Here is a 25448-nt window from a genome sequence, read left to right as displayed (position 1 = left end):
TGCTGGGTTTCTCTGCTTTGCTCTTTTAATACTGTACAGCTGTTTGTGATCAGACAGGTGTACTCCAATAGAAGCATAATCGTAAACTTCTGTTTTGTATTGTAGAACAGGGAATTCTTGGTGAGGGGGACAACTTTTTACTGTGTGAGGGAAAGATAGGAATGGGTACCATTAGCTAGATCAAATGATTCATAATGCAATTATATAATATCCTATAGCCTACTAGACAATTTATTACTGATTTTATAATACAAGTGTTTTGTGACAACATATTTTGGTCATATGACAGAAACTGAGAATAGTCTGAATATAAATATGATGTGTATACAGTTCATAGGATCACTGGCTAATTAGGGCTGGAAAGGTTCTCAGGAGGTTTCCAGTCCAACCTCCTGCTCAAAGCAGGGGCAGCTCTGAGATCAGATCAGGTGGCTCAGGGCTTTGTCCGGGTGGGTCTTGAAAAACTCCAAGAACAGAGACTGCAGAACCTCTCTGGGCAACCTGCTCTGCTGCATGACTGTCCTCACAGGGGAAAAGTTTCTTTTTATATCCAGTCAAAAACTTTCTCATTTCAACTTATATCCACTGTCTCTCATCCTCCTGTCCTATACCACTGTGAAGATCCTGGTTCTCTTTCATTCCTGACTTCCCCCTAGCTAATGGGAGCCTGATGATTAGTTCCCCTGCAGTCTCTTGCTGTCTTTGACACCAGGGCACACTACCAGCTCAAGTTCATCTCGCTGACCCTACAACCGCAAAGCCTTTTCTGCAGAGCTGCTCCCCAGCCTGTCAGTCCCCAGCCTGTATCCCTGTCAGGGGATCTTCCTTCCTGGAAGCAGGACTTTGCATTTGTTCTCATTAAGTATCATGAGGTTGCTGTTGGCACCTTCCTCCTGCCTGTCAAGGTCCCTCTGGGTGACAGCCCTGCCCTTGGGTGTATTGACTGGGCCCCCCATTTGGTGTTATCTGCAAACATGCTGGGAGTGCACTGCGTTCCTGGTAATGATGTTGAACAGGACAGGTCCCAGGGCAGACCCCTGCCGTACTCTTCTTGTTACTGCCCTGAAGACAGGGCATGAGTAACAACCCTCTGAGCCCGATCATCCAACTGTTTTTTTGCCCCTCTGATTGTGCACCCCTCCAGATGATAATGTCATTTTGTTGCAGATGACAATCAGGTGGGCCAAGCATGATTTGTCTGTGGTGAATCCATGCTCACTGTTCCCAGGCACCTCCTTCAACGGGCACGGAAGTGTCTTCCCTGAGGACTCGCTCCATGATTTTTCCAAGGACTGAAGGGAGGCTGACCAGCCTGTAGTTCCCCAGATCACCCTTTCGGACTTCTGTGAAGATGGGTGCGACGCTTGCTGCCTTCTAGTCATTAGGGATCTCCCACAGTCTCCATGACCTTTCAAACATGATAGAGAACGTGCTGAAAGGACATTGACCAGCTCTCTCAGCACCCGTGGATGCAGCCCGTTGGGTCCCGTGGACTTGTGTGGGTCAAGTCCTCTCAAGTAATCCCTGACTGGAGCCTCATCCACAGGTGCTGGCTCCTTTGCTCCTTGAACCCTGCCTCTAAGTACAGAGGCCTGGGAGAAGGTCTTGCTGGTGGAGGCTGAGGCACAGAAGGCACTGAGTGCCTCAGCCTCCACCAGTCTTCCTGTCACTAAATCTCAGACCCCATTCAGCCACAGGCATACATTTTTTTTTGCCCAGCCCTTTACTACTAATGTAGTGGTAGAAGCTGTTGTTGTTGCCTTTGACACCCCCTGCAAGCCTGAACTCCAGCTGAGCTCTGGCTTTCCTGACACCATTGCTGCCTGCCTAGGCAGGGTTTCTATGTTCATCCTTTGTAGTCTGTCCCTACTTCCACCTCCTACTATACTGCCTTTTTGCAGTAGAGATCCTTCATGTCTTCCATGTTAGCCATATTGATCTCCTGACACATCTGCCTGCTTTTTTGAGTATTGGGTTGGACTAGTCCTGCATTTCAATTATGCTGTTTATAAAGATCTGACAGTTTGGCTCTTCAGAGCTGCCTGTCATGGGATTCTGCATACAAGTTCTCTGAAAGTATCTGCTCTCCTGTAGTCCAGGATCTGGACGGTGTCTCTGTTATTGTCTTTCCTCACTCTCCTCAGGTCTTGAACTCCACTACTTCAAGGTCATTATGCCAAAGCTACCATTGATTACCACAGCCTCAATCTGTTTTTCCTTCCTCATGCAATAGTGACCGTTTTGGTTTAGTCTGTATGAGGCTGTATGAAAATATAAGAATGACCATAGTGGATTGGATGACAGGTTCTTCTCTCCCATATATTAGCAACTAGAGTAGCATCTGCCTAAGGAAACTTTAAGAATAAAGCTAGCTTGCAGTAATACTACTTTTGATACTATCTCCAGTGTCTGTCAGTCTGCAGACTGGGGGCCACTCATGATTTTGTCTTTTAAAAGATTTTATGTTTAGTATTGCATGTTGCTACTATTCTTTGAGCTCAATATCTGGAGGTTGTGGTGTGGGTTTTGACCTGTAAAACCTTAAATTTGTACCTCCTACTGCCATGCTGAGACTGGAGTAAGAACGTAAGATGTAATGATATAGATAGAGGTGGCAGAGTGTTCTCCGTGATAGATCCTTGATTTATCTTCCCATTTGTCACAGTAGTCCAGATTGATGGATTTTTAGGGATCATTGTAAAAGCTATCTGTTTCTGGAGAGAACAGAAGCTGTGGCATTCAGAACATAGTGAAATGCGAAATATTTTTTATTCCTGTGACTACTGTGTATTGTGGAACAATGTGGTTTAGTAACCTCATGTGACAACCTTATGTTTAGTAGCATACTTAGAGCTTGTGTTCAGATATCTCTATACATTGTTGAATCAAAACAGGTAAAGTACTAACATCATTAATGACTTATGGGTTTAAAAAAAACCCCTGTGCAGGTAGGAGTAGTGCTCTGCACTATGATTTTTATGGCAAAACATTGGTTTGGGAAGCTCCCTGTCTACAGTTAACTATTCCTTGAGCTGTGCTGATTCAGACATGCATGGGGCCGTCTTCTAAATCAGAGCTCGGAGAGGATTCCTTAGGGGAAAATTTTTTTTAAGTGTTTTTCTTTCTAAATTCAGGTTGTTTCACATATCTAGTTTAGCGCATAGGTATAAACTGTTAAATCTGCAGCATCCACTATTCCATATGATCTGCAAGTTAAAACATGCCATGTAAACATGGCAAAGAAAGCATTATTGATTTTTGAGCTAGAAAGCTTAAAAACAGCAGATAGAGATAGAACAGAAGCCAAGACAATTCTTCTTGGCTTCTAAATAATATTTGTTTTTGCAGTATAAACTAAAAAGGAATCTGGAGTGGGAAGGTATGTGTTACTTATCTTAGCTCCTGGAAAATGGTACATAGTTTGGCTCATCGAAACTCTAGTTTAGTTTTCCTCCATTTCTATACACATTCGTTTTCTTAAATGGATTCAGCCTGAATGACTTACTTGGAACATGTAGTGCACTTAATTTTTTTTCTAAATAACCATTTAGAATACTGATGTGATAAATGACAAATTTAAGACAGTTGTAAACATAAAATAAATAAGCATGTTGTTAGTATTGAATGCCTAAGCATTAATTTACTCCTGGTTTTAAACTACCTAAGTGTTTCTAGCCTACCCAGGAGTACTCCTTGAGTTTTATCTGCTTTCACTGACTAGATTGGAACCTTACTGTTGAGAGAATATGATCAAATAATTCACAAAGACTGAAAAATAAGACAGCAGGTTTATCCAGAAATTTGGTATGTTTAAATGGATTATGGAAAAGCACTTTCACTTCTCTAACATTGATATCGGTAAGTTCCTGTCTGCAAACATTAAGTTAAAAATAAACAGCGCTCAGAATAAAGTAAATCCAAGTTACATTGGCAGAGTGTGATACATCTGGTCCACAGTGGAGGCAGGCTGTGGACTTGTTCTTGAAAAGTACCGAATATTCAAAGTCCAGTTCAGCAGAGAAGATAAGCACCTGCTTAATATTTAAGAACAGAAGAAGTGTTATTATATAATCATGGCACTGACTTGGTGCCAGAGCATCATGTGGGACTGAACCTTAAATCTATAAAAAGTGCTATTATAATCTTGAGAGCTACTGAGATGTATAGAAGTCTTCAAATAATTGGAAGAAATCAACCAGATCAAGTTTCCTGGCTTTTTAAGGCAGACTAATGTAATACACGTCAGATGTGATGTTTATCCTTCAGTTTGTTTTAAATCTACTATTAAAACTAAATCTATTTCCTTTAAATCTTCAACAAGAGATTTTTGTAAAAGAGAAGAGAATTTTAAAAAGTCTTTCTAGGCTAATTTTTAATCTTAGTATTAAGTTGAGGATGTTATGAAATATGTAGGAGCCAAAGTGTATCGTTGGCTCTGTACCATGATTTTTTAATGTTTCTTGATTCCATTCAAATGATTTCTAGAACCATATAATCTCTAAAAAGATACAAGTTATTGCTTGTTATCCAGTAGTTAATGGTGAGTGCAAGTTACATCAGCAAATGTACTTTATTTGAGTACATACTATGCTAAAATAACTTTCTGTTGAAAAATGATGCATGTAATGGGCTTGCCTTCCTTATTTTCAAGGAGGAAAAATGTTTTTCCCCCAGTTAGTAATTTTTCATCTCAAAGGATGCATGGAACAGGTCAATAACTGAATGCACACCGGTTCCCCTGTATGTTTAGGTGTAGCACTTTACGTTGAACCCGTGCTTCTGGAACCGCAGCTTAGTCCCTAGCTCCATTGCAGAATGCTTTCATCAGAAAACAAGATGACTGCATGCACCCATGGACGCCAAATGCAATTTAATTAAAACACTGTTCGAAGGAACAGGGTGTGGACGGTAATGGCATGAAAGGGCGAAAAGGGATCAGTGATATTCACAGTCTTCTGAACCTGAAGGGAGGCTCGCGGAGAGAATTTCAGGGTGGGAATATGTTGCCATGCCAACAGAGTAATTTCTCTAACAGGAGAAAAAAGGTAATGAATAACTGCTGAGTGGGAATTTTAAGAAAAAATACACCCTGTGGAAAAAAAGGGTTACATTATTTTTAATAATTGACCATCACTGTCTCCCTATGAATTTCTGCACTGGGAATATCTCTGTAGGAGCTTTGTGCTGTCCTTTACCACATCCTGCTGTGCCCATCTGTTAACCTGGGAAGCGTTCGTATACGGTGTGGTGTTGGGTGCCAGTACCAAACCCACGAAAGCACACTGACGTGAACACTGCACACATTCTTCTGGGAGCAACTGATAAAGTCAGACAACAACGTCAAGTCTTTTTTTCCATAATAAGCATTTTGAATCTTCCGTTTAAATATCTGACTACCATATTTGCTTTCTGTCTTTCTTGTCTCTTCTAACACAATGTGAAAACACTGAGAAGAATTTTAACGCTGACATTTGTTATAACTGTTTGTTTCTAAACTCTGATTAGCCAAGTGTTCTGGAAGTTGGGCATGTGCTTATTTGCATTTAGGCTGTAGCTCTGCAAAACCTCCTGACTTTAAAAAAAAAAAAAAAAGACAGTGAAGCTTTATCTGAAATCCTGGATTCATTCGTGGATTGCAGGAGGAATTAGCAATGCAAGGCAGTTCCATCCTTTAGCTCTAGGGCCCTTAAAGCAGCATTCAGGCGGTGAGCTTTTTTCAGGGCAATACTCCCAGTCTTAGAGTTCAGGCACTTCTCCCAGCTCTGGTATTGAAAGCAGCCAAACTGCATTAGTAAGGAGTATCTCAGGGTAAACTAGCCCCCATTGAGTTTTGTGCCACTGCAGCTAGCCTGCTTCTGGGCCCCAGCTTGGCCAGATACCTCTGCCATACACCGCTGTGCAACTGCCCTGGTGCAAATGCTTCATGCTTCTCTGCTGCTTTTTCTCCCGACTTCCCTATTCTTTCTGCTGTTCCTCTCACAGACGCAGCATCCTTATGGCACCAGCTAACGAGATTCTTCTTCCACCTGTCTGAGCTGTTGTTTTAGGTGATGATCTTTGCTTTTTCTGGCAATGTAAGCCATTGTTTTAGCAAACTGGCTGAATAAAAGTATTCAGTGGCTTATGTTGGAGGAAGGTCAACAGGGGTACTCACCAATCTTTATAAGATTTAATGCTCCTCATAGTAACGGTCTTACCATTAATTTTAGTAGAAGCTGGGTCAGGCACAGAGCGCTATGGTTTGGAAAGGCTGTCCTATTCTTTCTTTTCTTTTTCCCTCTCCCTTCCCTGCCTCCTTGACTGTCATCCCCAAGCTGTCAGTGGCATTTGTGTGACCCCGTTGGTGAGCTAGGTCAGATTGCCACTCTGGCATAAAAGTAGCCTGGGGAAAAAAATGACAAATAATTCTGGCTTTCTGAGGGACCAGACAAATGCCAGAGCAGACTCAAAGCAGAAGGGGTGTGCGAGACAGGGGAAGAGTGGCAGTAAGCTCTCAGTGGCAGTAAAGCTATTGGGTTGGCTGAGTCTTACCCTAACTCATGGGTTATGCTCTTAGTCATGCCGCATAGATGAAACGCCTGCTTTCGGCTTCATCGTGCAGTTTGCAGGTGTTGAATGGATGAACAAAGCTTCATTGACTCTAGCAAAGGGCTGCTAAGTTACATTAGGTGAAATAACAGAACCATGCTACAGCCTGGGCTGCCCTTGTTACAATGATGCAGAGCTTTCTGTGCAACCCTGTTTTTATGGCAGAATCTGCTGCTGCTTTTTTAAAGCTTTTTCTCTCAGTATGAGGGATTGGGCATGCAAAGAAATGGCAGTTTGCAAACACTGTGGAGAACTATGTCTAATGCTTATCCTTAATGGTGCCTCTGTGTAGCTTCCGCTGTTTCTGGGAACGGAATACATCAACCTTTCGAGCTGCACAAGGACTTGCAGGATCAAGGCCTTTGTTTATAAGGGCGGTGTATCTGTATGTGAGAAATCTTGGAGCATGTCATGTGAAAAAGGAGTGCAGTGGCACAGATCTGTTAAGATTTATTGCATCATTATCTCACATGAAACAGGAAGATCATCCTGGCATGACTGAGCAAAAACAATGGTATGAGAGTATCATTATTTATTTTGACGCCCTACTGATTACCCCAGGACATTTCAGGAAGCCAAAGCATTCTGAGGCTTTTGTTTCACATAGTTTCAAAGATAGGATTGAGGAGGGAAGCTTAATCTACATCATGTTTCCTTCTTCAGGATATTCTATAGATGGGATGTGTTCATTTTTGAGTTAGTGAGACTGTAAATAGGAATGGTTTCTCCTCCTGACTTTTGTTTGCTATTATAAAACCTGACTGTGCCCTTGATCAGATCACTTGCAAGTTTACCCTGAAGAAACATGATGACTGATCCTTTTCCTTATAGATGTGGAGAAAAAACAAACTCCAAACAATATATTTTTTCTCTTCTGTATGTAAAGAATCAGCTGTTACTGCTGTCTGCAAGAACAACAGTAGAATCTATAGCTCGAGGTCTAGGTATGACCCATGATGTAATTTCATTTGGTCCACAGTGATATATTTATATATATATTTCATTATTAATGAATAATAATACAGTGTTAATATGATTTTAGTATGTACCTTAGGAACTTGAATGGAACTTGAATGAAGAAACTCACCATCTTTGTAACTTCAGCTTAGTAACCTGAAAATGATGCACCAAGCACAAAATTGTGATGCGTTAAGCTGGTTAGAGCCCAGTTAGGTGCCAGTGGTATGGCTTAAAATTGAAGGTCATCAACTAATTGCAGGGGATACTTGATCAGATCAGCTTTAAAAATCAATTATTAATTTGAATAAGGTAGTTACTGATTGGCCAGTGATACTGTTTCACACCGCATAAAGGCTTACTGGGTTTTGAACACTTGCATGTGTCCAGGGTTTTCAGTATGAGCTTCAATATGAATAAAAATACTGTTCCCATTATGCATTTCCTATTCTCAGTATTTTGTTTATCTGTAGCACATTAGTGTATTCATATAGATATTTTATAAAATTCACTTATCAATTTGCTCTAGGCAAAAACTGTCTAAACTGAAGCTTTCTAAAAAACATCTTCATATGAGATACAGATAAATGTATTCATTATGGTCCTGCTTCAGTTAAGGCTGAAGGGCGCGCGAAGGGACGTGCGAAGGGACCTTCATTTCTGTTCCCTGTGGTGTACACTTCCTCAAGTATGGTCGTGACACGCCGCACAGCGCGTTCCCCAGCGGCTGTTGGAGTTGCTGCGTCACAGGCTTGGACCCAGACTGACCCTCTGACAGTAGATGCGGCTCTACAGGTCTCAGGCTGCAGGGAGTGCTTGGGGCCTCTCCAGGAGGCCTGGGCTGGCAGCCAGCTCTCCCGCAGGAGGTGTGCTGCTGTTGATGAGTTGTGTCGTCAGGTAAGGGAGTTACGGGAGGAGGTCAGTAGGCTGCGCAGCATCCGAGAAGCAGAGCAAGAGATAGACAGGGTATTCTCGGAGACTGTACAGCTCCAGGAGTCCCAACCCCCCGCAGCAGTGGAGTTGCCAGAGGGCTCTGTGCCGTGTGAAACGGTACATCATAACATCACAGAAGAAGGCTGGAAACTGGTCACTGCTCGTGGGAGGAGAAAGGCTCCTACTCCTCCTGAAGACCTGAAGCTGAAGAACAGGTTTAGTGCCCTCCAGGATGAGGAGGAGATGGGCATGGCTGCCAGGGAAGTAACCGGGACAACAGACCCTGTGCCCTGCCGGAACACCCGGAAAAAGCGGCGGGTGATTGTTGTGGGGGACTCCCTGCTACAGGGGACGGAGGCATCTATCTGCCGACCTGACCTCTTGTCTAGAGAGGTTTGTGGCCTGCCGGGGGCTCGTGTGAGAGATGTCATGGAAAGACTGCCAAGGCTTGTCCACGCTTTGGACTATTACCCACTGCTGCTCTTCCATGTGGGCGCCAATGACACCAAGGGCAAACTGGAGACCATCAAGCAGGATTTCAGAGCTCTGGGGATGGTGGTCAAGGGTCTGGGAGCCCAGGTCATCTTCTCCTCAATCCTGCCAGTGAGGGGGATGGATGAGAGGAGGAGGAGACGGACTTTCCAGGTTAACGACTGGCTGCGCCGCTGGTGTTGGCAACAGGGTTTTGGTTTCTACGACCATGGGACCCTGTTTGAAGATCAACAACTGATGGCGAGAGATGGGATCCACCTCACGAGGCGGGGCACACAGGTCTTTGCCAACAGGTTGGCCAACCTGGTAAGGAGGGCTTTAAACTAGGAAAGATGGGGGAAGGGGAGAGTTATAGTGACAGGGTAGTTGGCAAAAGACTGCTCAAGTCAGGATGCCTCCAACAGGTGAATGCAGCCAGGGAAGTGCGCATGGGATGTGGCTATGGAGGACCCTCTTTTAGCCCTCCTGGGAAACCTGCATGCTCGATCACCTCCCTGAAATGCCTGTACACCAATGCACGCAGCATGGGGAACAAACAGGAAGAACTAGAGATGTGTGTGCGGTCACAGGGCCATGATCTCATTGCCATTACAGAGACATGGTGGGATAGCTCGCATGACTGGAGTGCTGTCATGGATGGCTACGTGCTTTTTAGGAAAGACAGGCCAGGAAAGCGAGGTGGCGGAGTTGCTCTTTATGTGAGAGAGCAACTGGAATGTATTGAGCTGTGCCTAGGGGTGGATGAAGAGCAAGTCAAGAGCTTATGGGTAAGGATCAAAGGGCAGGCTAATAGAGGTGACACTGTTGTGGGTGTTTACTACAGGCCACCTGATCAGGAAGAGGAAGTTGATGAGGCCTTCTACAGACAGCTGGAAGTAGCCTCACGATCCCAGGCCCTGGTTCTCATGGGGGACTTCAACCACCCCGATATCTGCTGGAAAGACAACACAGCTAGGCACAAACAGTCCTGGAGATTCCTGCAGAGCATTGGTGACAACTTCTTGACACAGGTGGTGGAGGAGCCAACAAGGAGAGGTGTGCTGCTGGACCTGGTACTAACAAACAAAGAAGGACTGGTGGAAGATGTGAAGGTTGGGGGCTGCCTTGGCTGCAGTGACCATGAGATGGTGGAGTTCAGGATCCTGCGAGGAGGCAGCAGGGCACCAAGTAGGATCGCAACCGTGGACTTCAGGAGAGCAAACTTTGTCCTCTTCAGGGACCTACTTGGAGTAATCCCATGGGTGAGGGCCCTGGAAGGAAGGAGTGTTCAAGAGAGTTGGTTAATATTCAAACATCACTTCCTCCAGGCTCAAGAGCGGTGCATCCCTATGAGTAGGAAGTCAAGCAAAGGAGGTAGGAGACCTGCATGGATGAGCAAGGAGCTCCTGGCAAAACTCAGTCAGAAGAAGGAAGTATACAGAAAGTGGAAAGGGGGACAGGCCACTTGGGATGAATATAGGAATGTTGTCAGAGTATGCAGGGATGCGACGAGGAAGGCTAAGGCCCGTTTGGAATTAAATCTGGCTAGAGATGTCAAGGACAACAAGAAGGGCTTCTTCAAATACATCAGCAGCAAGAGGAAGACTAGGGAAAATGTGGGCCCTTTGCTGAATGGGGTGGGTGCCCTGGTGACGAAGGATGCAGAGAAGGCAGAGTTACTGAATGCCTTCTTTGCTTCAGTCTTTACTGGTCAGGCCAGCCCTCAGGAACCCCAGACCCTGGAGGCAAGAGAGAAAGTCTGGAGAGAGGAAGACTTTCCCTTGGTGGAGGAGGATCGGGTTAGAGATCATTTAAGCAAACTTGACACCCACAAATCCATGGGCCCTGATGGGATGCACCCACGAGTGCTGAGGGAGCTGGCGGACATTATTGCTAAGCCACTCTCCATCATCTTTGCAAGGTCATGGAGAACAGGAGAGGTGCCTGAGGACTGGAAGAAAGCCAATGTCGCCCCAGTCTTCAAAAAGGGCAAGAAGGAGGACCCAGGGAACTACAGGCCAGTCAGCCTCACCTCCATCCCTGGAAAGGTGATGGAGCAGCTCATCCTGGAAGCCATCTCCACGCATGTGGAGGACAAGAAGGTGATCAGGAGTAGTCAGCATGGCTTCACCAAGGGGAAATCATGCCTAACCAATCTGATAGCCTTCTATGATGGAATGACTGGCTGGGTAGATGAGGGGAGAGCAGTGGATGTTGTCTACCTAGACTTCAGCAAGGCTTTTGACACTGTCTCCCATAGCATCCTCATAGACAAGCTCAGGAAGTGTGGGTTAGATGAGTGGACAGTGAGGTGGATTGAGAACTGGCTGAATGGCAGAGCTCAGAGAGTTGTGCTCAGTGGCACAGAGTCTAGTTGGAGGCCTGTAGCTAGTGGTGTCCCCCAGGGGTCAGTGCTGGGTCCAGTCTTGTTCAACTTCTTCATCAATGACCTGGATGAAGGGACAGAGTGCACCCTCAGCAAGTTTGCTGACGATACAAAACTGGAAGGAGTGGCCGATACGCCAGAGGGCTCTGCTGCCATTCAAAGAGACTTGGACAGGCTGGAGAGGTGGGCAGAGAGGAACCTCATGAAATTCAACAAAGGGAAGTGCAGGGTCCTGCACCTGGGGAGGAATAACCCCCGGCACCAGTACAGGTTGGGGGTTGACCTGCTGGAAAGCAGCTCTGCGGAGAAGGACCTGGGAGTGCTGGTGGACACCAAGTTAAGTATGAGGCAGCAATGTGCCCTTGTGGCCAAGAAGGCCAATGGTATCCTGGGGTGCATCAGGAAGAGTGTTGCCAGCAGGTGGAGGGAGGTGATTCTCCCCCTCTACTCAGCCCTGGTGAGGCCACATCTGGAGTACTGCGTCCAGTTCTGGGCTCCCCAGTACAAGAGGGATGTGGCACTACTGGAGCAAGTCCAGCGAAGGGCCACAAAGATGATTAGGGGACTGGAGCATCTCTCTTATGAGGAAAGGCTGAGAGAGCTGGGCCTGTTTAGCTTGGAGAAGAGAAGGCTGAGAGGAGATCTTATCAATGTGTACAAGTATGTGAAGGGAGGGTGTCGAGAGGATGGGGCCAGACTCTTTTCAGTGGTGCCGAGCGACAGGACGCGAGGCAATGGGCACAAACTGAAACACAGACACTTCCATCTTAACATGAGGAAAAACTTTTTCACTGTGAGGGTGACAGAGCACTGGAACAGGTTGCCCAGAGAGGTGGTGGAGTCTCCTTCTCTGGAGATATTCAAAATGCGCCTGGATGCAATCCTGTGCAATGTGCTCTAGGTGACCCTGCTTGAGCAGGGGGGTTGGACTAGATGATCTCCAGAGGTCCCTTCCAACCTCAGTGATTCTGTGATTCTGTGATTTTGTGAAGGCTCAGTCTTATTTTGAATTCTGAGTGTGTCTCCTCCCAAGTAAATCATTTAGTTCACTGTTACCCACCACTTCAAGCCTGACCTTGAGGAAGTAAAAGAACTTTTCATCACTCAGGCTTCCCTTAAGCTTGGGGCAGGGGAGAGAAGAGGTTGGGCTCTGCTCGGCCAAGGAAAGCACTCTTATCATGAATGCCCTGAACGTTTTAATCTGGTCAGTTTTTAGCTGGAAAACCTTATCTGAGTTCAGTTGTCAAGGAAGAACGGATGGAAGAAAGTTTATCTAGGTTAACCAGCCTTTGAGTCAATAAAGAGTTCATAGACAGAAAACAACAGCTTGCATTGCACCCTGATAGGAACACAAAGTTAGTGCTTTTTGCAAAATACAGATATTAGTTTTGCTGCTTTTTTTGCTGCGAGAGGTATGCTGCGCTAGGTAATGTTTGAATGAACTTTGTGGTCCTAATAAGAAAAATTAGCTCTAAATCTAACACTGTGAAGTCTTATCTGTACTATGTTGTACTGACTGTGTCATGTTCCCTCAGTCTAAAAATAAAAACATGCTCAAAGTCTAGCCGTCAGCCCTGCAAATTTCACCACTGTTCCTAAATCCAAGTACAGTTCTTGTCTTTTAGTGGCTCAACTCCAGAATAAAGATTCTGTAAGGCTCTATTACCATGTTGATGCCTGAATAACTTCTACAGCAGGTATCAGATGGCCTCATTCATAGGTAGTGGGGCAAATGGTGACATGGGGAATAGCAGTCTCCAAATTCACTACTGCCATGTAACATTTATTGAATCCTAAGCCATTGAAAAAACCTCACCTTCAACCTGTGGAGGCACAACAATATGACCCTTGCCCTCACAGTGATGCAGAAAAATACAAACCCGTATTGAAGGAAGAACCTACTTCATTTCATACTTCTTTTATCAAACCATCCCTTGCGTGATTTTATTATTTGAAAAATGACGGTGAGAATGCTTTGGTTAGATGTGTAGCCAAATGGCATCTAACTGAATACCAGGTGCGTTATTTAGAGTGATGCAATTCTCAGAGTATCTGAATTGACAACCAAAAAAAAAATCTTTGTGTGTGGTATGTGGTGAAACATACTGTGCATTGAAACAGTTTATAGTTCTAAATTTGTCTCTATGGAATGGGATAGGAATTAGCTGATATATTTAGCATATAACTGACATAGTGAGTCAAGCCAAAGGCCCCTATAGCCACACACTCCAACGGGAGGACTCCAACAGGTCATGCAAGGGAAGATTAAAAAAACAGCTGGCATATGTTGCATGATTCTTCCCTGTTTATAACTTCTATCAGTCAGCAGTTTTTAGGTCATTTTTAAGTTCATTGTTGTATTTGGACCATTGCATTTAATAGCCACAGATGAACTTTTCCCTGTGAACCTGTTTAATCTGTTTCTAACTCACACTTTTGGTTTCCAGAATACCTATGGCAATAAATTCAGTAAGTGGAGATGTTACATGAAAAACTACTAATTTTCACTTATTTTACAGCTATTGTCTGCTATTTGCACTTGTATTTATGCTGTGAGAAACAGTTAACATGTCAATCAGGATTTTATGACCTTTATCAGAAGACCTCAGTCATCTTTTTCCCAAGCTAAAGTGTATTATATGCTTTATATCTCCTTGGATGGAAGCTGTTTGTTTTTCAGATTATCCTTACAGCCTTTTGTATTTTTTTCAGTTCTGCCATAACTTTTAAAATAACAGATGTGGGATTCTTCTTCACTAAGCTGGGTATTTAAAAGTTAGCTATGAAAGTCTGAACTAGTAACCCTATGCCTCTAAGATAGGCAAGACAAATTATTGTCTGGTGTTCCAGTTTCTCTCCAGTAGGTAGGACGGGTGCATGAATGACCAGCTCAAACTTAGGGGTCAAGTATGTATCACAAGTTAGAGGAACTGAGTCCCACAGAGAGAACCAGACCTACACAGTGCATGTTGGATTTATTCAGTCATACAGCGATGTTTTCTGTTTTGTTCCTCTGTGCTAATTCCTAATGTGGTAACACGTCCTAATGTGGTTGAGCTGATATTCTCAGACAGCTGTTCTCAGTAGCTCCAAGGTCTCTTCAGACATTAATGTTGTCATCCATTATGTATTTACAGTGAGTATCCATGCTTTAAGTTGTGGTTGGCTCAAACCAAAAATGTTACCTAAAAAAACCCAACTTCCTGCCCAGAACACGAAGACGTCTTAATCAAAGTCCTCGGTGTAACTAAAGTTCATTCTTGGAAGATAGGAAGTCTCTTACCCCTTCTCCCTTGTCTTTCTTCTATTCAGAAAGAATGTGTTACACATTTTACCCTGTAACCTGGCATCTTCCTTTAAAGAAAAGTAGTCTTGTTTCTGAATAGAACTGCTGTAATATAACCCAGTACCCCAGGATGGGTACCAGAACAGCCACATTTACGTGTGTGGCCAGTGTATGGGTCACCACTGTGCATGTATAGTAAGGGTTAGTTTTCCCACATGCATTACGTGTTACTGCCTTGCCACAGTATTGCAAGATCCTTCTGCAACTCCTTGTAGAGAGAGATCTGATATAAGGAATATAAGAAAATTCTGTGAAATTTGATTCAAAAAATGGAAGTGCCATATGTTAAGTGTTCTTTAAAGGCCCAAGACTATAGCATATTAAATAATGTGACCTTTTGTGGCAATCTCTTGATTTAATTGCCATCAGTCTTCTCAATTACGCAACTACTGTATATCAAGTGGCAAGTTCTTTTTCAGTGCTAAGCTGTTGAATGTGAAGCTCTCTTGCCTAGGAAGTGGCATTCTGTTAATGCAATTTTTGCTTTGGTTACCTACTTCCACTTTTTCATTGCTTCAGGGTTTGATTAAATGGAAAGTATAAAGTTTTAAAAATTCCTTTCTATGTGTACTTTGAAATTAAAAAAAAAACTCACAAATCACAGGAATATATTTTTAATATATGGAACATGCTAGTGGAATTATGGATTGTTTCTTTAAATAGATGCATTATTCTTGGCAAATATACTTTTTGTGAAGCCAGTAATGCTACCAGAGATCATTTACTGTACAGCTAAATGCTACTAGATTGTTTGTCATTATCTCATTGTTCTTAATGAGCTGGACTGAAGTTAAGATGTGCGGAGATTTTTGTTTTTCTTTTTTTAATTGAAAAATAATATTCCTTCTTCTGATTCGCTCATTGTGTCTGCTGTTCATCAGGCATCACTCGTATGTAATTCAGCTTAAATTAAATTTTGTGATCGACTTTGCAATCTTATTCAGTTGTTTGTCTTTAACGTCTTCAGTTTATGAAATGTGGAGGATGTTTAGTGTCTATCTCCCTCGTCCTCCTTTTCTCCCATGCCGTTTATCACAGGCATTATTGCAGAATCTGCTTTAATTGGTAATGCTAATTTTGGATCTGCTTTGTTCTTTTTTTTTTTTTCCTCCCACCTCTATGGAGCCTCACTTCTGGGCCACTTCCTTGCTGGGGAGGATTTCTAGAGATTAAGGCTGGAAGGAGAAATAGTACAGATCCTCTGTGCCCCGCTGGGTATAGAAATGGAGCTCACAAAGTCCCAGAGTCAGTGGTGTCCCTGCTGTCTCCGTGCTGCAGGGTCTCCGCTTCAGCATTGGGGCTCAAGTGGTAGGTCTAGATAGCCACGGGGAATTCAGCCAAGCTTGAACACTGGTTGCATTTTCCAGGGAATGAGTTTCGTGAGAGCTTTAATATTGCGTGAAGTGACTGAATGGCATCTTCCAAACGAAGCAGATCATCCAGCACCCCTGCGTGATAGTGGAATAACAAATATAAACCATTATCTCCTTCACTGGTTGCCATTTATCATGAGCACTGAATGAATGGAGGGTTGTGCACAAATGGTGGCACACGATCATGTACTTTAAGCACACACAGAGATATTTTACCAGCAGTGAGACAATGCACTAGGCTTTCAGTGCAGGTGTGGTTGGGATCGCTGTCCTTTCCCTGTCACCGTCACATGGCATGAGGCAGGAATGCTGCCAGTGCGAAGCATTCTCCCCCTTGTCTCTTCGGCCTTGTGTTACCGACCCCAAGCGACTCCTTCCCATGCTCCAGCAGGAGGGTTTCTAGTGCCTCGGATCAAAGAACTGATGGATGTTAAAAACACGCATCGCCATTTTGAGGGAAAGAAGGAGGGTTATGTTTAACTCTGAGGTTCCCTGGTGGATCTTCTATGCCAGAATGAGGGCAGAAGCAGGATGGGGCAAGAGAAACAGCTGAGGCAGGTGGGATCGCTGCCCCTCGTCCCAGCAGGGTAATGGTAGTCTACATTCCCTGTGGTATCATGCTGCAACACAAATGCTGCTCTCGGAAAGATCACAGTGATGATTTTATTCCTTATCTGTGGCGTTGCATGTCTGGTATTGTTATTAGCTAGCCCACTTCTTATGTTAAGATTTTCCTCCTGCTGGCCTGTTTTCAGATATTTTTAATTTTATGGTTAGTCAGCCTAAAACTACATCCTTTTGCGTAGTGAAGGAGAGATTTTTTTCATGGGGATAAGATCAAAAACAACATACAGATTGAAAGAAAGACGTAAGGAAGAAGGAAGGGTCTGCTGTCATTCTGAAAATGGAAGTTTTAAACTGTTGGTTGAACTTTGTTAGTTCCTAGCAAAAATCACAAATTTTCTGGGGTCTATGAGAGGATTTCTGTGAACTTTGCTTGGGTCAACATTTCAAAAATAGATCCTAAATCACTGCTCACACTCTGGGCAGTCTGGTAAAAAATCTTTTTTTTTTTTTTTTTTAATTTGGCAGAATTATAAGGTATTAGAAAATGCTCTCTACTTATGTACGCTTATTTTTTAATAGTAAATAATGTTGTTATGGTTTTCTTTAACTGAGAAACTCCACTAACAACCTTTTCAGTATCAGGTACAATTTATATTAGGTATGTACCAGCAGCCTTAACTTAGTATTTCCTGGCATTCCTTTCATAACTTTTTTTTTCATATTATGTCATTCAGTTTCTGATTAAGATGTTCCCTGTATTTCATTGGACAGTGGTCTTAATGATTTAAAAGTCCCTCATCAAATTTTTGTTGCAAAAATTTAAAGTGTTACAATTCAAGCCACTAGGGAAAACTCTTCTGACTGATTTTCCGTTTAAAAGTTATTGACAATGTAGAATACGGTTTTACTAAGGAACATTTTCAATTATGTCCTGCTTAATTTTAGAGAAGCAATCAAAATGTCATGGTTAATTATGAGAAATCTAATTTTCAGGCTTGGAACCCTCAGCTTTTTTGAGACCAATGGTTCGTATACCAGCAGAGGTTAATTTCTTCATTAATATGAAATGAGTAAATTGAGTACCATATATTTGGCTGTGTGGGTGTGTTTTGGATGAGATCTTAAAAACTGAGATCCTGTTTGTTCTGTGTGGGTGTTAAAGATCCCACTGTTATGCTATATGCTGTTTGCAAGTTGCTTAATACCTTCTACCCTTTGAGATGACTACATTTCAGTGGTGTTATGTGCATATAGTTGCAAAATGTTTTGAGGTCTTTCAGAATAAAAGGTCCTCAGTGCAAGACAGACTGTCTCTTGTACACAGTTATTGTGCCTATCATTATATACCATTTAAGCTCTAGGTCATTTATTATTGCTATTTATTGTGTTCATGATTATTACCATATTAATCCAGTAATCTTGAAAGGTAATTATCTATTCAATATTGTGAGCTGACAAGATTTAAATTTGATCCAATTTTTTACAACAATATAAAAAAAAGTAATAGTAAACTACTAACTAGCCATCAAGCAAATGCAGAGGGGAACTCGGGCTCTGGTTGTTGTCGGGCTCAGTTCAGTGCTGGGAGCCCTAACTTTCCTGGTTGTCAGTGGAAGCTGAAAATGTTCATAACCTCAAGGAATAAGGTCTTTGCAATATCAGGCAAGTGTTCAGCTTGACAGCAATTAAAGAAAGTTACTCTATTGTGTAGCATTTGTGTCTCCTTGCTCTTTGATGCTTAAGAGTCAGACTTAATATCATTTATAAGAAACCAATTGGGGTGAGTTAGTCCATAATTTGTACTAATTTCCAAAGAAAAGCATAATAATAGGTTAATATGAAGGTAATGTTTAGACCTGAAGACAGCTTGGCCTGAAGATATTTCCATGGCAACAGAAGGGTCCCTACAGATGTCTTCCTTCTAAACTTGATGCTGTTTATTAAAGGCTGTCTGTAGTACAATTTGTAATTATCATTAGGTAAAGAAAGGTTGTGAACGTGGGTGGACTGCTTGGCTGATGCTCTCTGACTGATTTGTTTAGTGCAGCTTTGAAATAGTTACAAAAGAATATTAGGAACCTGAGATCATTTAGCTGTTTCTCTCTGTAGGTAAGCTCAGGCTTAATTGTAGACTGTTGGCTAATAAGAGTGAAGTATCTGAACAACAGTATAGGGGAGGAGGGGGGAAATGTTTTTAAACTCTTTCAGCATGATAACTATTAAAGGTAAAAGAACATCAAAAGCATGCAGGATAAATTAAAAAATGCTAGATGGCAAATGGTAAGGGATGTGATGCACAGTAACACAAGGTTTTGTGAATAACAGAAAGCTTCTGTAAGTAGTAGAGAGGGAAAAGAAATTATAGGACACTGTCTAAAGGGAAAGATGAGAAAATACTGGGTGACAGAAGAAGTTGGAATACTCAGTGACCTTCTTTGCTTCAGTCTTTAAAAAATAGATTGATTAGCACCAAATGTTTAGCACAATTGCAACTAACAGCAAAGTGGTAGGAACACAGGATAGAAAAGGGAGAGAACAGGTTAAAGGACGTTTTCTTAAGTTAGATACATTCAAGTTATCAGGCTTAGGATGGAATTTATTCTGGACTAACCAAGAAACTAATTGAAGCAGTCTTGAAGCCATGAGCAATCATCATGAAAAACTCAAGGGCGGACAGGTGAGATCTGATAGCTTTGGAAGAGGGCATATGGAGAACATATCTTACAATGGAGGGAGAAGAAAGATCTCAGAATTGTAGACTGGACAGCCGAACTTTGGTACCATGAAAGATGGTCAAACACATAACTAATCAAAAGCAAGTGGCCACGAATGACTGTAAGCTACAAATTCCAAGACCATTTTGTAACAGAGCACATAGATTTTAAGTCTTCTGGTTACAGTACTGAGGACAAAAAACACTTTAAAGATGGAGCTTAATGAGCTTGTGAAAGGAATTTTATAAAACAGTTGCCTGAGGCAGAGTACCTTGGTGACCCTGAAGCTTAGCTGAGATGGGGAACAGTGTGAGTGTTCCTTCTTGACTTTAGTAGTGTTTTGGTTGCAATCATATATGGCATCTCAGAAACAATCTGGAGATTTATAGTGTATGTAAAACTATTAATATATAGGTGACTGCAAATGTACACCTGGAGAGTAATTGGTAATGGTATGCCCTCTGGCAGAAGTGTATATCTAGTGGGGGTATCGAGTCTTGGATGCTAGGAGGCAGTTGCACAGAACCACAGAATTGAAGAATGGCTGAGGTTGGTCGGGACCTCTGGAGATAGTCTGGTCCAACCCCCTACTCAATCAGGGTCACCTACAGCAGGTTGCTCAGGGCCGTGTCTAGTCGGGTTTTGAATGTGTCCAAAGATGGAGACCCCAAAACCTCTCTGGGCAGTTTGTTCCAGTGTTTGACCACCCTAAGGAAGTTTTTTCTTACGTTTAAATGGAATTTCCTGTATTTCAATTTGTGCTCATTGCCTCTTGTCCTTTCCCTGAGCACTGCTTAGAAGAGTCTGGCTTCGTCTTCTTTCTTCTTGGCCCCCCGCCTTCCCCATCAGATATTTATACATATTGATAAGATCACACAACCCTTCTCTTCTCCAGGCTAAACAAACCTTACAAACTCCAAACAGGGAGGGACTGCAAGCACTTTAGAAGACAGGATTAAAATCAGTAAGGTAGAAGGGAGATTCAGAATCGTTAAGATGAGGGTCAGTAAACAAAAGTGACAATTTTAGGATGGAAAATCAAGTTAATAAATACGCGATGTGAAATAACTGGCTAGAAGAAGCATTGACAGATTAACATGTTTTTTAGTCTAGAAAGGAGAAAAAATGATAGTGTTCAAATTCATAAAAAGGTTGTTTATGAAGAGGCTATGATGAGAAATAATCTGCATAATTAATTGAAAAAAAAAAAGGATTTAGTTTTGATAGGAAAAACTTTCTAACCTTAGTGATTGTTACGCATTGTAACAGGCCTCCTCCTGAGGTTGCAAAACTCTAGTTATTGAAAGTTTTAACAATAAATTGGAAAAACATCCCTCTGAATCTATCTGGTTCCATTTTTAGGACAACAAGATGAATTAGCTTCTATCTTAATAGCATGCACAGCCTTATATTTCTGTGATTCTGTGATCTTCTGCAAAGGCCATTTTCTTCATCTTGGGAGATGACGCATCCTTTGAATATGCTTAGTACGCTGTCATCAGTATAGAATATGTTTCTTTAATATTTTGCTCGGTTTTCAATTAAGAACTGAGACAAACGTGAAGAACTGAGACAAATGTGAAAACATGAATCAGCTGGCAGAATTTGAGTGATCCTGTTACACCTCGTAGTGTGTGCACCTCTGATCAGAGGCCACCTCTGTGTCATTACTAGAGGGAAAAAAAATAGCAGCAGTTCATTTTACAGTCTTAATAAATGATGCGCTGGTGAATTTTAGTCACTTATTTACCTGGAACTGACATTTTAAATTGTAGTTCAGTCAGAAGATGTGAGCTGATATTCATGATTAGGTCCACTTCTACATTTGAAATTTAGTGACTTAGGCAGCTAAATAAACAGCTACTAAGAGTGGAGGAGAAATGCAGCAAATGGATTTGGAAAATAGTTTTTTGATAATATATTGCATGAATAATGTGCTACAGTGCTCTTCCACTGTTAATATTGGTAGTCAGGCATTTTGCATGTTCCGTATGGTACATGGTCTCAGCTGAGACAGAAACTGGAATACACTGGCCTAATAATGGAGAATGTGATAAAAAGCAAAGGGATGCCTCAGTGTACCTCAGAACACGATCTAATAAGCCTTTAATTTATGGCTAGCTTGTCTCTGCAGAACTTTGCCAATCTTAACTAGTATGTCTAAAACTTCATGAAAATTAAAAAGCATCATTAACTTCTTCTATAGCATTTTATGTAAATCAAAAAGACATAGAAGGCAGGTAGAAGCTTCACACAATTGAACCAGTCCTTTTTCTTTCCTTTTTTTCTTTCCTTTTCTCATCATTTTATCATCACCTCAAGAAGACCTTCTTACTGTAGAAAGAATGGCATAACTTTGGCTTTACATTTACCTAAACACCCTTAAAGATGGTAAAATCCCCCAAGTCCTGCAACAAACTGGGTTTTCTCACAGCCCACTGCCTTAAGCAGACATTTTTCTTAATATGAAGAGTTGTGATGGAGCCTGCTAAGGAATTTCCCTATTGCTATCAGTTTTATATGGAAAGTGTTCAGGGAACACGGTAAGATAAATAGCAATACAAAAATCTAGCACAGATGCATCACAGAGTAAGACAGGGCTCAGTGTGAATAAGGCCAGTAGTTTTGATGTTTGCTTGTGATATGTGCCGTGTTTGTGTTCATGTTGAGTCCTCCAAAATTCAAAACAGCAGACACTGAGTTTTTGGACTCGGTTATTCATACAGTGAAGACTGTAAACAACACATGGAAGAGCACCACCGATAGCAGTCACTGTTCATAAAGTTAATCCCTAACTGTATTTGGGTTAGTATTGAAGGGGAGAGGAGAAATTAAGCAGAGAGGAAGAGAAAGGCAGTGGCCTTACCACCAGCTGAGGTTGTTCTTGGAGCCCTTTGAACATGTGTGTTTTATTTCACTTGCTTTGTCCAAGCCTTACAAATGTGCTTTTGTGCTTACAGGCAGCTTACTATAACTATATGAAGATTCCTGGGAGCCTGTTTTATTTAAATTAGACAGTGATTGTTGCCTATTCTAGAAATGAGAAAAGATAGGTCCAGAGATACCTGTTCAAGTCAGTCTCCAAATTGAATGTTAAACTTAGGTACTTACTTTTTAATAGTGTCTCAGGCTGAACACACTTTATTAGTACTGTAAGGGCTGAATCATCTGCTTGTTTTTCAAAGAAACTTTTTTACAGAGTACACAGAGAAGGAAGAAGGCACCTGCCTCAGTTTCTATGCTGTATGCATGCGTGAGTAAATAAATGGTGCTGCTACAACCTCTGGCATCCCTAGGTGCAGTGAGTAAAGTCACTCATACAATCCTTCCTCCCTAGCTATGTACGTAGTAGGTGTTTAGATTTGTACTGCATTGGGACGTAGAAAATTCTGTCACAGGTTAGGACCCCATTGCAGTAGGTGTGTTGTTCAGATTAAAAAAAAAAAAAAATACACCAAAAATCTGAGTTTTTCCTCCTGTAGATTAATCAATGAAAAAACATGCTTGTCTTTGAGAATATGCTTTGTATTTCTTTTCCAAATGTTCTTCACTCTCAAAAATGGCTGAACCTATATTTTTTTTAAACTCTCCATAGCTACCCACCATCAGGGAATGGTGTAGGAATGCTTTTCTGAAAGATGAAGACAGGTGTGACCGAAGCAAAGCATTTGAATGTAACATCACCTTATATTCCTTCCTTATCCACTTACACTTCAGGATATTAGGAGAAATACACTTGTTTTTAGTGCCCTATCAGTAGCTAATTCCAGATGAAGAAAGAGTAATGATACACTTAGTGTACTTGTTAATGTCAACATGGAGTTGTATTTTCAGCTCAGAGCTGTCTAGGAGTCACGAACAAGCGGTGCTACTGCTGGAATAGTGATGGAATAAACTAGGAGAGCCCAGTAAATATTTGTGGACACTTAAGTGTCTTCTTAGGTAGTCAAATCACTGAAAGGCTTCCTCTTTCATGGACCTTGTCCTTTTGGACTGCTACTTGGTCTGCTACTTGGTCTGCTACTATGTTTTAGATGCTTAGAGCAATGTGATCACTGCCTGAGTCTCAAAGAATACGTTTTTATTATTTATTTTTTATTATTTATTTTATTTCTAGTGCCTTTTTCTGCCTTCAGTCTTTTCCACTATCTCTGCCCCTGTCTGTGCATGTACAGTTCAGAGAGTTGATACTTGAAATTTTCCTTTTTAACTGGGTTGGTTAAGATGACTGTTTGGCTTCAAGTGGTGCAAAGAAAATGAGCTTCATACACTCACATTTGAAAGCTTACATAGTTTCAAAGTCCATTGGAGACTAGCATTTGACTTTAAGATATTTTCCTGTAGCAGTCATTACTATACAGTTCTGAACACAGTTGTCAAGCTGTAAGACAGCTTTTGCCTGAAAGATTTCTGTTTGTTGCTGCTGGAAAGTAGTAGTGAAAAGGACTTATTTTAAAATGAAAATGCAGGCTTAGTTTACAAAGCAGCAGAGTTGGAAGTGCCTGAATGGTGACTGGTACTCCGGAAAAACGCAATTTTTAAAAGAGATTCAGGGAGATAAGGGGAGAAAGATAACACATCAGCAGGCTTTGCTGTAACATGCAACTTTTGTGTACGTAATCCAGTTTTTGAAAGGATGGCAACTTTAAAAGAATGGGGTCTCAGTGTCAAAACTCAAATATATGTTTGCAGTATTGTGGCTATACTATGATGAGTATTTAGTTTAACAGTAGTAAAAAAATGTTGTGTAATGGAAGATATTGTTAGAAAAACACTGAATCAGTATGCTTCACTTACAGGTAACTACCCTTTATAAGCTTGCTGTGCTGTGTCAGGGAAAAAGGAAAAAGAAAAAGACCTGAAAGAATAAAAAGCAAGTGACCATCACATTGTTTTCTTTTTGAAAGGTACTGTGTTTGCTAGTACATATGGAAAAGGTCTGTGGGTATTTTTGGTCATTTGCTAGTTTCTTAATACCTCTTTTTTTCAGAGGGTGTTTTTTCCAAACTCGTCTATATTCCTGAACATTCTGTTATGTGTCTTCTTTCCCTCCCTTTTTTTTATACAGCATCTTTGACATGGAAAAGTTGTGAGAAGCTAAACATCAAGGATAGTCCATGAAAAGTTTTGGGTTTGGATTGTCTTTTCAGACAAGCTTTAAGCTTCTTGGTGCATAGACTTGGTTGGATCCACCTACCAGGATATCTGAAGATGTTTGCTGTTGAATCTTCTGTGTTTGCTTTGTATACTTTCTGACTTAAATATGGAAATGTATCATCTTCATCCCCTGACCATGACTGAGGATAGAACATTTGATTTTGTGTCAGAAATCCATCAAGAATGTGTCCTTCAATTTTTGTAAGGTTTTCAGTTTTGAACTAATATTTCTTTTTCTTAGCTGTGACTTTAGCTAAGATCAGATTAAAACCTTCTGGCCCACAGAGTGTTGGCAGTGATAAAAACAGCTCCTAATTTTTTTAAAAAAAGATTTATTCTTTGTGGAGAAGTTCTGGTGTCAAGTTTAATCTCCCTCCTGCTGTTCCAGTGATCAGACTAGCAAGTCTGGGCAGAAAGTCAAAGTAAGTTTTGGGGGATGTTGTATAACAGCGTAAATCAGTAATTCTATAAGAGGAGGTAATTTGGAGGGGTGGGGGGGGGAGATGGGGAGTTGCCCAAAGATACTTTTATTATACTACTCTTTGATATGGAGCACAAAGTACAGCTTGGGAAGGCTGTGCCCCATGATCTCTGTGGGTGGCAGGAGATAATGTTCAATGTGTGGGAATGGCCTTTAGGGACACTTCTTTATCAGGCTAATCTAATTTAAAACTAAAAATAAGATGAGATGCAGTCCTCTAAGATATTTTGTAATACTCTGTCATGCTTCAGAACTGTCCTCAAGTTTGCTTTAAGAGCAACATGACCGTGCTTGACAGAACAGCATTTAGCTGCTGTTTTCAACAATGTGTATGACATTACCAGTTATCTCTGTGTCTCTTTCTTCTCTGTGATCATTGTGTCTCCAGGTGTCTTTCTGTGGCATCTCCTGTGAATGTAGACTCCAGCCTCTCTTTAACTGCGAACCAGAAAGAAACAGCTGTTGTTCACACCAT

At 41.8% G+C, this 25448-nt stretch overlaps 1 protein-coding gene across 4 annotated transcripts in view; it reads left to right on the top strand.

The window, feature by feature from the left end:
* KLF12 (KLF transcription factor 12) overlaps positions 1-25448 on the top strand; it is a 264581-nt gene that overhangs the window by 124502 nt on the left and 114631 nt on the right. Inside the window, exon 1 of one of the 4 annotated variants that reach the window (XM_067292754.1) lies at positions 24229-24242. The exons of the other annotated variants lie outside the window; for them this stretch is intronic. The gene's annotated coding sequence lies outside the window, so the exon portion shown is untranslated. Of the gene's footprint in view, positions 1-24228; positions 24243-25448 lie in introns of those variants that run through there. 4 annotated transcript variants of the gene reach the window in all.

Source organism: Apteryx mantelli, chromosome 1 (assembly GCF_036417845.1).
Source record: "Apteryx mantelli isolate bAptMan1 chromosome 1, bAptMan1.hap1, whole genome shotgun sequence".
Lineage (NCBI taxonomy): Eukaryota > Metazoa > Chordata > Aves > Apterygiformes > Apterygidae > Apteryx > Apteryx mantelli.
Note: the sequence above shows the minus strand (reverse complement) of the source record. Positions and strands in the feature narration are given on the sequence as shown.